Genomic DNA, 13,783 nt, shown 5'->3' on the forward strand with positions numbered 1-13,783 from the left:
GAGCAGAAGCCAGAAACACAGTGTGCTGAAGAGCAAATGAGACACGAGATGGCAAACAGAGACTGGTTTTCAATAAGCTGTGTTGATAAATGAAATGGGATGGGGACAGAGAGGACAACACGATCAAAGAAGGTTTTCAAAGGTGGCAGTGCTTAAGGTGACACTTGTGCTGGCAAAGTCCTCCTCAGAAACTGCTTGCCAAGGAACTCCTTAAAACTATTCGATTAGCTGGACTCCCATGCCTGTCCCTGGTGGCACTTTTTTTTTTTTTGCCTCACCAGTTGTCTTGCTGCTCCAGTATCTTTCCAAGGGAGAGTTCACGATGTATGTGAAGGAACAATTCCACAGCGCAGCCTTCTGGCAAGAAGAACTCTTGTATCTCTGTTAAATGTGGCGGGCAGAAAAACACTTTCTGAGCCACCACCTAGATGAGAGGTAGCAACCTGACTGAGCTCATCAGACACAGACCAGGGAGTAGCTGAGTTAGAGCACTTCCTCAGGGTCAGGTTCCGCAGGATGTTCATTTATAACACAGAACAGAGAAAACAAGTATCATATGCAGTATCAGACTTTCCATGATACAACGCTTCAAAATCAGAGACTCAAACAATGAAGCCAACTTGCCCAAGTATTCATCAAATATTTACCAAGGCTTATGATGTCATGACAGTTAGACCCTTTCTTGAGCAAACAAAGGTTTCTGGCTTCCTCTGCAACTAAAAATAATGAACAGCTCCCACGTGATCCAGCTGTGTGTTCCAGAGGTAAACTAGCAGAAGGGGCAACTTAGAAAAAGTCAAGGTCAAGGCATCATTCCGCTGTGAGAGGCAAGTGGAGAAAGACTGCAGAAGGTTACGTTCACCAAAGAAGCAACAACACGAGGAGCCATGCAGGTCTCCCCAGATATTCCAGGCTTCAAATGTCGCACCCTATTCTGTTCATCAAGCAACCTTTATAGTCTACAGAAGTTTTCAAGTTTTCTGAGTAGCTCCACCCAGTTCATAACAATTACCCTGCCAGGTAAATTACCCAGCATTGAGCATTTACGTTTGTCAATTGGTCTCTCCTCAATTGACAATCAATCCCTAAAAGTTTATCCAGTGTTAGATGGCATATCTGACAACTCAGTGAAAGGAAATTGGTCAAATCCAACAATAGGCTGCCAAAAGAAAGAAACAAATGTCTAATCACAAAACTACTACAACTAATTACAAATAGTGATTAGGTTCTAAAGAGATTATCTCCTAGGTAGATTTTAATAGAAATCTTGAACAGTTTTTTTGGGAGGGGTGAAGATACCCTGATGATTGGGTAGTAACAGAACGTGACAAAAATACTAAAAATTTTCTGCACGCACACACACACACACACACACACACACACACACACACACACACACACACACACACACACACACACTAACATTACAAGTCTATTCAGAAGGAAATACACCAGAAGAGGAAGATAGAATTTTTAAAAATAATTTACAAGGGATGCCCTTTATCACTTTTTATCAGTTCTAAAATATCATCCTCCTTTAAAAAAATTTAAGACCGGAATGACAGATTATTTCCTTCACTGTTGTAAATACTGCAAATTTATCAGCGGAGCTAAGTATCAATATAAGTTTTCCTTAAGCTCGAACACATAAGGGAGCACTAAAAGAGATTATAAACCTCATTTGACCTGATCTTATAAAAAGTCACTCTGGCTGTCTTCAGTCCTGTTCTGTCTCTAGATAGGTTTCCACGGTAGGCTTGTGTCACTTGGTCCGTCTATAAGAGGTCGGATAGGGTAGTCTGTAGTAACCGTCAGGATACCACCTTCTGTTCTCAGCTGCTTGACTGGCATTTGGCTTTACATTCCAAGAGTACCTCCTGTGTAAACGGTCCTATCCGTGGGGACCAGGAGGAGGAACATGGCCTCTCTGGTAAATGTTCTGATTCTGTGAAAATTTTCTTAAACAAAAGGAATACACCATTATTCGTTTTCATCAATATACATAATAAGTTTTATAAAATTATACATAGATACTCTGGTTCTACTGTTTTCTACCTGTGTGATTTTAGCAGATAAAATTGCTTAATTTTGGATTTTGTAGTTCTTTATAAAATAGAGCTAATAATACCTTCCATCTTCATGGATTGTTTTGAAGGTAAATTAAGATGCTATACTTCAGTTACCCACCACAATGCCTCGGCACACTGTAGGTTCCCAGAAGCCTTTCCACCTTTCCCTATAGAGATAAATGCACATACTATTCTAATCAGATACATTCTCTCCAAGTGTGGCAAGGTTGACAGGAAACAGAATAAGCTATTTATTTTTGAAACCAGGAGCCTACTTTCACTTTGTAACTAAATACATATATAAATTAATTATAACATGTAGAAATTCTAACCATGGCACATGCAACAAACTTGGAAAGTTAAAATTTAATTGTTTCAAAAGCAACATCAGTAAATCTAATATAATCATACAAAAGAAAATTTGGAAATCTGAGAAAAGTAAACACCCCCCAAAACCCCTCATTCCCACTTAATCTAAGTAAACTGGTTAATATTTACTTTTGGTCTTTTTCCCCCTAGCATCTTTTTTAGACTGCTGAATCATAACCTATTATTTTCACTTATCATAAGTAAGCTATCACTTTCAATGGTTTTATAAAATATCATAGTATGGATATAATAATTTACTTAGCTATTCTTCATCATTAGAAATGCAAACTGCTACCAATTTTTCCACTACTGTAAAAAATGCTGGGATTAACATCCCAGAACATATACAACTGTATCCGAAGCACCTAGTCCAGGGTCTGATACATAGTAGGGAGTTTGAGGAATGTGCTGAATGATTAAACGCATGTAGATTTTTCCATATTTTTAAGTATTTCTGTAACCTCATGGCAGAATTACTAGGTATGAACATTTTTATGGCTATTACAGTTATGTTTCAAAAGGGCTATATCATTTTTCAGTGCCCCTGGCAACATAAGCAACACCTTTTTGAAATGTTTACATCTGCTAAAAATGCCAAACATCTTTTTGAAAACTGAAAGTTTACAATATGCTAAAGTACTTTATTAACTCATGTAATAATCAACAATAATCCCAAGGTATATGTTATTAAAATTTTACTTATAATATTATTAACATTTCCATCTAACTGGTAAGAAAATAGGAATTTAGAGATCTTACTCAAGACTACGTACAGGGTGAACAGCAGAGCCAGGATGCACACCCAGGTCCAGCCGGACAATCAATACACTGGACTACCTTGTCAAACACTTGCTAAATTAACAGCCAAATAGCAAACACTGTTGTTGTTTTAATTGTATTGAGGTTTTTCCTGTTTCCCAAGTAAAAGTATGTTTGTGATTTATGTGTTCAACCCCTTTGCAAGTTTCTCTACTGGAATTTTACCATTTTCCCTATAATTTGTATTTACTCTTTAAATAAAGCAACCTTCTTTATTCTGAAGACTATACCACTATTAATGCAGCCTAAGAATGTAAGATCCTTTCTGACACTCACATCAAATTATTGGTTTAAACTAAGTTTAAGAATCAATGAAAATTTCTAAGTCCTCTTCCCAACTGCCTCTGAAAAATCACCTATTCCCCCTCCTATACTTGATTTTCCAGCCCTAAATGCAAACTATGGAACATACAATACCTCCTGGTTGACACTGATCAGCAAGAAAACATCAGTTCTTCACAGTATAATGTGTTTGCGCTAATTTATAGTATTAATTTCTATTTCAATTCTAGAAAAAGGGAAAGCAGAGATACCTTTCTGATTGCTGCAAATCTTGGGTCTGGGTATGGAAATGCTGAGATGTTAGGTAACCTGGCGTCCGAGGTAGGTTATACCTCGGTCCTTGGTTAACAGACTTATTAGCTGTGTGAACTGGTTCCATCATGTGCTCTGAGTCTTCAAAACCACTTGCTCTGGATACACTGGAATCCCGATTCCTCAAACAGCATGTTTCCACAAAATATTACTGGTCTGCAAATTCAGTAGCCAATTTAGGACTATATTTTGGCCCGTGAAAATAACAATTCCATCCGCCCGCCCATTCCTATTTGTTTAGGTTTCCTCGAGCAAGGTACAAGAAGAAGGGATATGTGCAACTTAAATGATATAAGAATAGATCTTCCTAACCACAAAGATCACATATAATATGCAACTTACTTTCTGATGGGACCATTCTGAAGGTCTTCAATGAAGTTTTGTCTTTCTAAGCGATGTCCACGGCTCCTATTGAATACTGAGGAGTGGATGAACTGTTAGAATAACTGTACAAAGAGCAAATCTTTCCCAGAGAGAGCAGTTCAAAGCTGAAATCCAGGGACTTCCCTGGTGGCGCAGTGGTTAAGAATCCGCCTGCCAGGGGGCTCCCCTGGTGGCGCAGTGGTTGAGAGTCTGCCTGCAGATGCAGGGGATACGGGTTCGTGCCCCGGTCCGGGAAGATCCCACATGCCGGCGAGCAGCTGGGCCCATGAGCCATGGCCGCTAAGCCTGCGTGTCTGGAGCCTGTGCTCCACAATGGGAGCACAGTGAGAGGCCAGCGTACCAGAAAAAAAAAAAAAAAAAAAAAAAAAAACAGAAAAAAAACCCCTGGGGAATATTAAGAGACCTAAAGGGAAGTAAAATTTTGAAACTTCACTTGAAGTAATAAAACACTGATTCCAGTAGGCTATGGTAAGTTACATATGTATAGTGTAATGCCAAAAGCAAGCACTAAGAAAACTATGCAAACAGCATACACAAATGATTATAAATAAATTAAATTAAAATGGACTTACTAAAAAATGTTTAAGCCACCCACAAGAAGGCAAAATAAGAGAAAGACAGGATTGAGAAACTAAGGTAAAAGACAAAACAAAAAATAAAATGGTAGACCTAATCTTTAACATAGCAATAATTACATTAACTGTAAATGATCCAAATAACCATATCAAAGAGATTGGAAGAGTAGATTAAAAAATCACAAGCATGTTGCAACTATATACTGTCTATAAGAAGCTTACTTTAAACATCATGATATAGGTAGTTCAAAGTAAAAGGATGAAAATGATATATCATGTGAACGTTAATCAGAAAAAGCAGGAATGGCTATATTGATATCAGATAAAGTAGATTTCAGAGCAAAGGAAATTATTCGGGGCAGAGGGTCATTACATAAAGATCACAGGAATAATCCACCTAGATGACCTAGTGATACTAAATGTGTGTGCACCAAACAACAGAACTTCAAAATACATGAAGCAAACACTGAAAAAGGTAAAAGGAGAAAATTTTAAATCCACAATTATTATTTGAGACTTCAACACAGCAATTTATAGAACTATCAGAGAAAAATCAGCAAGGATATGGAAAAAATGAAAACATTGTCAATCAGCAGGATATAACTGATGTTTGAAGAACACACTCAATAAGAACAGAATACATATTCAAGTGTCCGTGGAACAGTCACTCATATACCATATACTGGGCGATAAAAAACATGAGTAGATTTAAAAGAATTAAAATCAGAGAGAGTATGTTCTCTAGCCATAATGGAATCAGACTACAAATCAGTAACAGAAAGACAACAGGAAAATCTTCAATCACATGAAAGCTAAACATCACAATTCCACATAGCTCCTGGGTGAAAAAGACAGCATCAAGGAAAAATTATTTAATGCATAGAATAAAAGAAAATGGAGATATAACAGATCAAAGTTTGTGGAATGAAGTGAAAGCAATGCTGAAAGAGGAGGCTATAGCACTAAATTGGGAAAGGAAATATTTCAAAGCAATAATCTAATTTTCTCTATTAAAATAGTATAAAAGGAAGAGGAAAAACACTAAATAAGCAGAAAGAAGGAAATAATAAAGATGAGACAGAAATCCATGAAACTGAAAAACATCAAAATAGAGGGGAAAATCAGTGAAACAAAAGGCTGGTTCTTTGAAATAAACAATCTAATCAATAAACATCTAGTAAGACTGATAAAGATAAAAAGAGAGATGGCACAAATCACATATATCAGAAATGCAACCAGGGATACCATGACATATCCCGCAGGTTAATAAGGGACAAGTTATTATGAACAAGTCTACACTATATATTGAATAATGTAGATGAAATGGACCAATGCTTCTACACCCCAAACTACCAAAACTCAGCCAAGATGAAATAGATAATCTCAATTTTCCTGTAACCATTTGAAACACTGATTTTTCATTTAAAAACTCCCAAAAGAGATCACCTCTGTGCTTTGTGAGCACCTAGAGGGGTGGGATAGGGAGGGTGGGAGAGAGGGTGATGCAAGAGGGAAGAGATATGGGAACATATGTATATGTATAACTGATTCACTTTGTTGTAAAGGAAAAATTAACACACTATTGTAAAACAGTTATACTCCAATAAAGATGTTTAAAAAAAAAAACTCCCAAAAGATATATTCAGGCTTAGATGTTTCACTTTTACCCAAGACTTAAAGAATTAACACCAATTTTACATGAGTAGATAAAAGACAGAAGTAGAGGGAACAGTTCCTAATTAATTTTATGAAGCCAGTATTACCTTGATACCAAAACCAGACAGGGATAGTATAGAAAGAAGAAAACTACAGACCAATATTTTTTATGAATTGGCTGCAAAAATCCTCATCCAAATATTAGTAAATTAAATCCAGAAATATATAAAGAGAATAATATACCATGATCAAGTGGTATTTATTCCAGTTATGCAAAGTTGGTTAAGTATTTGAAAATCAAACAGTGTAATCCACCATATCCTATAGATTAAGGGGGAAAAGTCATGTGAGCCTATCCATTAATGCAGAGAAAGCATTTGACAAACTCCAATCCCATTCATGATTTTAAAGAAAGAAGAAAAAAAACTCCAAGCAAACTAGGAATAGTTTGAAACTCATAGAGATGATCTACAAACAACCTATACCAACATTATATTTAACTGTGAAAGACTGAATGCTTTCTCTGTCAGATCAGAAACAAGGCACCGATATCTGCTCTCACCACTTTTATTAAATATATTACTGGAGGGTCTAGTAAGAGAATAAAGCAAAAATAAATAAATACATAAATTTAAAAGTTAAAGTTTTAAAAAGTTTATTTAAAAGAAAAAAGGACTATTCCTACTATGTAGAATAGGAAGGAATATATCCTACTGAATGTTGAATAGTAATATATCCTATTATATTGATTAAGGAAAAGTAAAACTGTCTCTATCTGAAGATGAGATGAAAATCTAAATGGAGAAAATGCCAAGGAAAACACAAAAAGCTTGAGAAATAATATTAGTTTGTAAATGTTTTAAGAGTACAAAATCAACACAATTTTATCAAATTATATATTAATAACACATGTGTAGAAGCTTAAATAAAAATATGTGATGCCATTTACAACTGACCTAAATAAATACTTAAATATAAGCCCAATAAGACATTTATAGGACCTGTATACTGAAAATTACAAAATGCTGATGAAGAAAAATTGAAAAGTCCCAAACAAATAGGGAGACATACCTTGTTCATGGATTAGAAAACACAACATAATGAAGATGTCAATTCTCCCCAAGTTAAGAGGCTTAACACAATTACTCTTTAAATGCCCTCAAGGTTTCTGTGGATATAGACAAGCTTATTCTAAGATTTATATAGTAAGAAGAGGCTGAAGAATAGCTAAAACAATTTGTAAAGGAAGATTAAAATGGGAAGAATTAACCTACCCAATTTCAAGATTTTGCAGTAATGATGGAGGGTAGATACATAGATCAATGGAATGGAATAGAGAACCCAGAAATAGACTGACATAAATACATTTAACTTGTTTTTGACAGCAGTGCAAAAGCTATCAAGAAAGAATAGACTTTTCAAAAAATGGTACTGAAACAGTTGGATATCCCTCAACAAAAACAAACAAACAAAAAATGAACCTTAACCTAAACCTCCACACCTTACACAACAACTAAATCAAAGTGGATCATAATCGTAAATGTAAAAGCAGGACATTTTTAGGGAGAAAAAGGAGAAAATCTTTGGCATCTAGAACTAGGTGAATAATTCTTAGACTTGACACGGAAAGTATGATCAATAAAAGCAAAAACTGATAAATTGGATCTCATCAAAATGAGTTAAAAATGCTTCCTAGAAGATCCTTTTAAGTGGATGAAAACTCAAATAACACAGTGGGAAAACATATTTGAAAATCCCATATGAGACAAATGACTTGTATACAAAGTCATTTGTCATATACATATATGTCATATACAAAGAACTCTCCAAACAACTTAAAAACATCCAACTAGAAAATAGGCAGAAGAAAGGAACAGACATTTCATGGAAGAGAATATACACATGGCAAAGAAGCACATGAAAAGATGTTCAACATCATTAGCCATTAGGGAAATGCAAATTAAGACCATAATGACATATCAGAGAATAACTAAAATTAAAGTATAGTGACAATATCAAATGCTGGCGAGTACGTAGAAAAATTACATCACTGGTGGAAAAATAAAATGGTTTAGCCACTCTGAGAAACAGCTTGACAGTCTCTTTTCATCCTAAAAGTAGATTCACCCTACAACGCAGTAATTGTACTCTTGAGCATTTATCCAAAAGAAACAAAAACTTAATGAAGTTCCCACAGAAACTTACATAGAAATGTTCCTAGCAGTTTTATTTTTAATAGCCAAAAACTGGCAACTACCCAAATGTCTTTCAATGGATGAATGTGGAAACAATTTGTGATATGATAAAATCTTACGATAGAATACTACCGAGCAACAAAAAGGTACAAATTATTAATATAGGCAAAAATTGAAATGAACTTCAAGGGAATGATGCCGAGGGAAAAATTTAAAAGGCCAATCTCCGAAGATTAAGTAATTGATGATTATGTTTACTTATTATTCTTAAAATAACAAAACTGTGGCGATGGAGAACAGATAAGAAGTTGCCAAGGGTTAGAGATGGGGGTAGAAGGTACAGCGGGGGAACTTTGTGAGGTTTTTGTGGTCCCAGGACAAATAATACAGCAATCTTGGTTTTAATTCCTAAAGATTTTTAAAAGCAATTCCTAATAAGATATTTAGCAATGGCAGCAGATCAGAGGTATAGCTCCCCAACATGACAACTTCAAAAGGGATCCTACTAATTCAATGCAGATGTTGATTTTACAAAGGCCAGTCACAATAGTTAAATGGTATATATCTTAGCGCTATTATTCTAAGTATCCAGCTATACCAGAAGGACTAGCAGGATTTTCTGTACATTCAATCTTATTTAAGACAGTAAATCTTACAATAAGACAGTGAAAAAAAGAAAACGAAAACAACACAAACCTCAGCTACTGTTGGATATTCTCACAGGAAGATGAGGTGAAAATATGTATCCGCGGTTCAAAAGCTTAAGCGGTGGCACCTAAATTTGGCTGCACGTTAGAATCATCTGAAGCACTTTTTACAAACCCTCACACCTACGGTTGGTCATCCTAGACCAATAAAATCATTTTAAATCTCCCCAGACGACGCCAATGTCTAGCCAGAACTGAGAACCAGTGGACTAAGCAGAAGGGGATGTTTCCACAAAGATTTCTTAACAATAAGTCCTTTCACCCAATCAGATTTACCTCCCCACAAAGGGGCAAACAAGGCTAGATGTTGTCCATACTTGCTTAGCTTTAATTAGCACTTGTGACTTGCCCAAAACCTAGATCCTGTTTCCCCTAAATTTCATGTTATTGCCTAAGTTTTTCAAACCCAGGGCTAAGGGCTTTGCCGGGATGAGATTTTAAGTGCTCACACAGGGGAAGTCCCTGGCAAACCAGGACAGCGGTCACTCTACATTGACATGTAAAGCATCCTCCATAACCCTGCCAGTGCTCCCAGATACTAGTCTGTGCCAACCAGTGGAGCAAAGGCGTTCTCCGTGACTACCACGGCACATGCTGCTGGACTTGCCTTGGCTGGTCCCGATCTTTTCCAGGCGCCGCTCCCCTTCCCCTGCTGGTGGACGCTTTGGCCAGCTGACGATGCAGATATGTCCAAACTTTAAGGTGAAGAAAAATCATCTGGAGGGCCTGTTATAACAGAGATCACTGAGCCCCACCAGAGTTGCTGATTCCATACGGCTGGGACAGGGCCCTACAACTGGAATATCGAACACATTATCAGGGGACGCTGCTAAAGCTGGTCAGGTTGTCACCGAATGCAGGTTCGTGTGTCTGAAGCACAGGGAGGCCAAACATACCTAAAGGTTGGAGTGTGGAGCAGAGACAGGTTTGTTGCAGGATCGAGCAAGGAGAGGGGTTGGCCCGTGTTCCAAAAAACCCTGAAATCTCCAAAGGATTTCAGCAAAGCATTTTTAAAGGCCAGGTGAGGGAGGGACGTCCCAGGGAATGTGATTACCTCGTGCACAATCCTCTGACTGGTTGATGTTGAGGCCACAGGGCAGGTAACATTATCCATCCTTAGGTGCCAGAAGGTCTGGGGGCTACGTGCTCATGATCATCAAGGAGTTAATTTCTTCCATTGGGTGGTGGTTTTTAGCATCTGAAAACCCAAGAAATATGCCTGAGATACTATTGTCTGAGTACTTCAGAGAGGAACTACAGCAGAGGAGATGGGGGATGGGTCTGTCCTAGGAAGGCCCCATAGGGTACTGCTTGCTTACAAGGGGACCATACTTTGAGAACCACTGCTCTACTGGCTTGGAATGTTAAGAAAGTAACGGAAGAATCCCTCCCCAGATCTAGATTCTAGTATCACCAGCTATTCTGGTGGGGGGAAGGGTAAGTTTTGTCCTTGCTTGGACTTCTTGTTCATTTATATCGAAGCCTATTTGAGGCAGTGCGCTCGGCGGTCCTGCACAGCTGTCTTTTGCTTCAACGGTGTTTGCAATGAACAGACCCAGGGACGCTCCTTGCTCCAGCCCCCGACCACCCTCCTACCTTTCTTCCAGTCGCAACCTTTAGAATCAGCCACTCACCTATGCTCAGCCTCCAGGACAGGCCAACACCGTTTTGTGAGCTTAAATCCTTTTCACTGATCAACCACAAGTTCCCAGCTTCCTCAGAATTATTCCATCGAGGTGGAGGCCGCTGTCCACCGCCTGTTCAGCCTGTATCTGTGGACACTTACCTCTCTCTGAGCTTCTGTTTCGACAGCAGCAATGGGACTCTGGACAGTGTGGGCCACATTTGGCGCCAACTGGCTGAGGAGGAGTGCGAGGGCGCCCAGCGCCTCTTGAAAATGCAAAACCAGTGCTGCGGCCGCGCCCTCTTCCAGGATGCGCAGAAGCCTTCTCAACATGAGCGGGGTAGAACCCAGGACGCTGTGGAAGCCGCCATTCTTAGGGAGAAGAACCTGAACCAGGCACTATGGGATCTGCGCGCCCTGGGCTCTGCCCGCGCGGACTCCCACCTCTGTGACTTCCTGGAGAGCCGCTTCCTGGAGGAGCAGGTGAAACTCATCAAGAAGATGGGCGACCACCTACCTGACCAAGCTCCGCAGGCTGGCTGGTCCGCAGGTTGTGCTGGGCGAGCATCTCTTTGAAAGGCTCACCCTCGAGCACAAACAGGAGTCTCTGAAGTCCAGCGGCCTCTGAGGAGCCCCTCTGGCGTCACAGCTTCCGCCTGAAGCCCCGCTCTGCAGCCACGAGGCAGCTTTGTAACAGCCCTGGAGCCCTCATGGAAACAATAAAGCTTTTTGCAGAAGAAAAAAAAAGCCTATTTGAAACACAAACAGAATTAGGAGAAAAAAAGAAATATATATATATATATACACACATATATATTCACGTTCTCTTAACATATGAATTGCCCCACTTTATCTGTGTGAAATCAGTTTGTTCCCCTCATTGGGCTGGTTCTCAAGCTTTGCTGCTCATTTGAATTCCCTAAAGAGCTTTTAAGAAAAACATTGGCGTCTGGGTCCCAGCCCCAGAGATTTTGATTCAGGAGGTGTAGGCAGGAGCCTGGCACGGGGAGGTCTCAGAGGCCCCCAGGTGATTCTAATGTGCAGCAACTTTGTGAACCACCTCTTGGCTTCAAGCCAGCTAGCGATCAGATATTAAATCTAAGACACATGGGCTAGTGCGTGAGCTCCGTGGCTAGGTGTATTTCATTTTCTTCTTCCTGGAAGATTCGTGCCAGGGAAAATGATTGATAGTTGTAGTACTTCTCTGAAATGGATTGAAATTTCCAATTAGCGTGAACAGGGGAGGGTGAGTGGGTGAATGCAATAAGGTGTATCATTTACGTATTGCCCTATGTGTATGGCTAGAAGCTTTTGCAACTGAGGTCTGCCCTGCTTTTCATGCTAATGGTAATGCTTGTCATCCTAATGCAGCTGTAAACTTTCTAAGCCCATAGGTAGACAGCATCACAAAATATTTACCCCTCCCCACTGGCCCACTCTCAAGCTTCACTCCCCTTCCCCAATTCACAAATGTACATCAATGCGCTTGAGACCAATATCAACATATTGACCTTCAATTCTTCTACTTTGCAGCTTCCCTCTTATCAGGAGGTGTCAGCATTTCGTGCAAGGACAAATGCTTGCCTCTTGGTGACTAATGTAGACAATGCCTCCAAGAGGCAAATAGCCCTTAGGGAGGGGGAAAAAGTCTTTCAAAAAGTTGACGCCCAGAGGAGGCATTTTCAGTCATCTCAGCTTAGAGGTCAAATATCCAAAATTTTTTTTTAAAGGTTAAAAAGAAGAAGAAGAAGAAAGCAAGGAAGAAAAGAAGGAAACAATTTTCTTATCTCATAGTAAAAAGGCAGTTTTCCTTAAAAAAAAGACTTAAGCCTTAAATTCTCTTTCCTAATCAAAATGTGCTTTTCCTTCTTTAGACCATTCCTCTTATATCCTGTATTATTCATGATGTTTAATTCTTGAAATAGCACGTGGCTGAAAACAGAAGCTCACGTCTTGTCCACTATGAATTAAATCTTTTCCTAGGACCCGTCTACAATGTACAATTTGGGGTCTGCCAACATAAGTATTTTCTCTGAAATAAGTTACAGCATTTTGCCTTTGCAATATATAGTGATACAATATATTGTTAACACAATATAGTTAATATAGTCAATATAGTCAGTACAACTATAACGCACGTGATATGATGCCGCTTTGGTGATTTTCTTAATCCATGTAATTCTGAAATTTGACGGTATAGTTTTCATTTTCTAATGAGCTGAGTATTACCTTTGCAAGGATAGAAAAATAAAATAAATTCATAATATTCTTGTGTGGTTTGTCCCTGGGGTGGATTACCATAATGGGGGGATATCTGAGCCTTTCCCCAAGTCATTAAGAAACCTCCAGCGAGCAGCCCCTTGTCCTCTCCAGGGAGTGGGGGGAAAGGATCTTTAATCATCATAATCCTGGGAGGAGAAATCTCAGAAATAAGACATCTGCTTCTGTGCCTTGTTGTTTTGCAGAATAGCAATGATTGCTTTAGCAGCTTCTATTGCTGTATGTGTACAATAAGTAGATGAACATAAAACTGAATGAACACATAACAGAAGGATAAACCCACCCAGCTTAACAAATCCACTCTCTCACCTGCTGTGCCCTGAAACATGAAAGAATCACGGGATCATAAGGATTAATAAAATAACAGTCTCTGTTAACAATATTGACAGGAGGTATAAGGATCATTTGTCTGATTTGGGACCAACAGCTTAACTGCTTAATTCTTTTTTTTAAGGGCAAATCATTCATGTATTGTTTAAAGATTGCAAGAGAACATCTGAATTTCGGGAGC

At 38.7% G+C, this 13,783-nt stretch overlaps 1 long non-coding RNA gene and 1 pseudogene across 2 annotated transcripts in view; one reads left to right on the forward strand and one right to left on the reverse strand.

Moving 5' to 3' along the window:
* LOC136794088 (uncharacterized) overlaps positions 1 to 13,783 on the forward strand; it is a 50,401-nt gene that overhangs the window by 29,557 nt on the left and 7,061 nt on the right. The gene's annotated exons all lie outside the window — the stretch shown is intronic.
* Positions 1,659 to 13,783, reverse strand: part of LOC131755467 (RNA/RNP complex-1-interacting phosphatase-like) — a 289,322-nt pseudogene continuing 277,197 nt past the window's right edge.

Source organism: Kogia breviceps, chromosome 4 (genome assembly GCF_026419965.1).
Source record: "Kogia breviceps isolate mKogBre1 chromosome 4, mKogBre1 haplotype 1, whole genome shotgun sequence".
NCBI lineage: Eukaryota > Metazoa > Chordata > Mammalia > Artiodactyla > Physeteridae > Kogia > Kogia breviceps.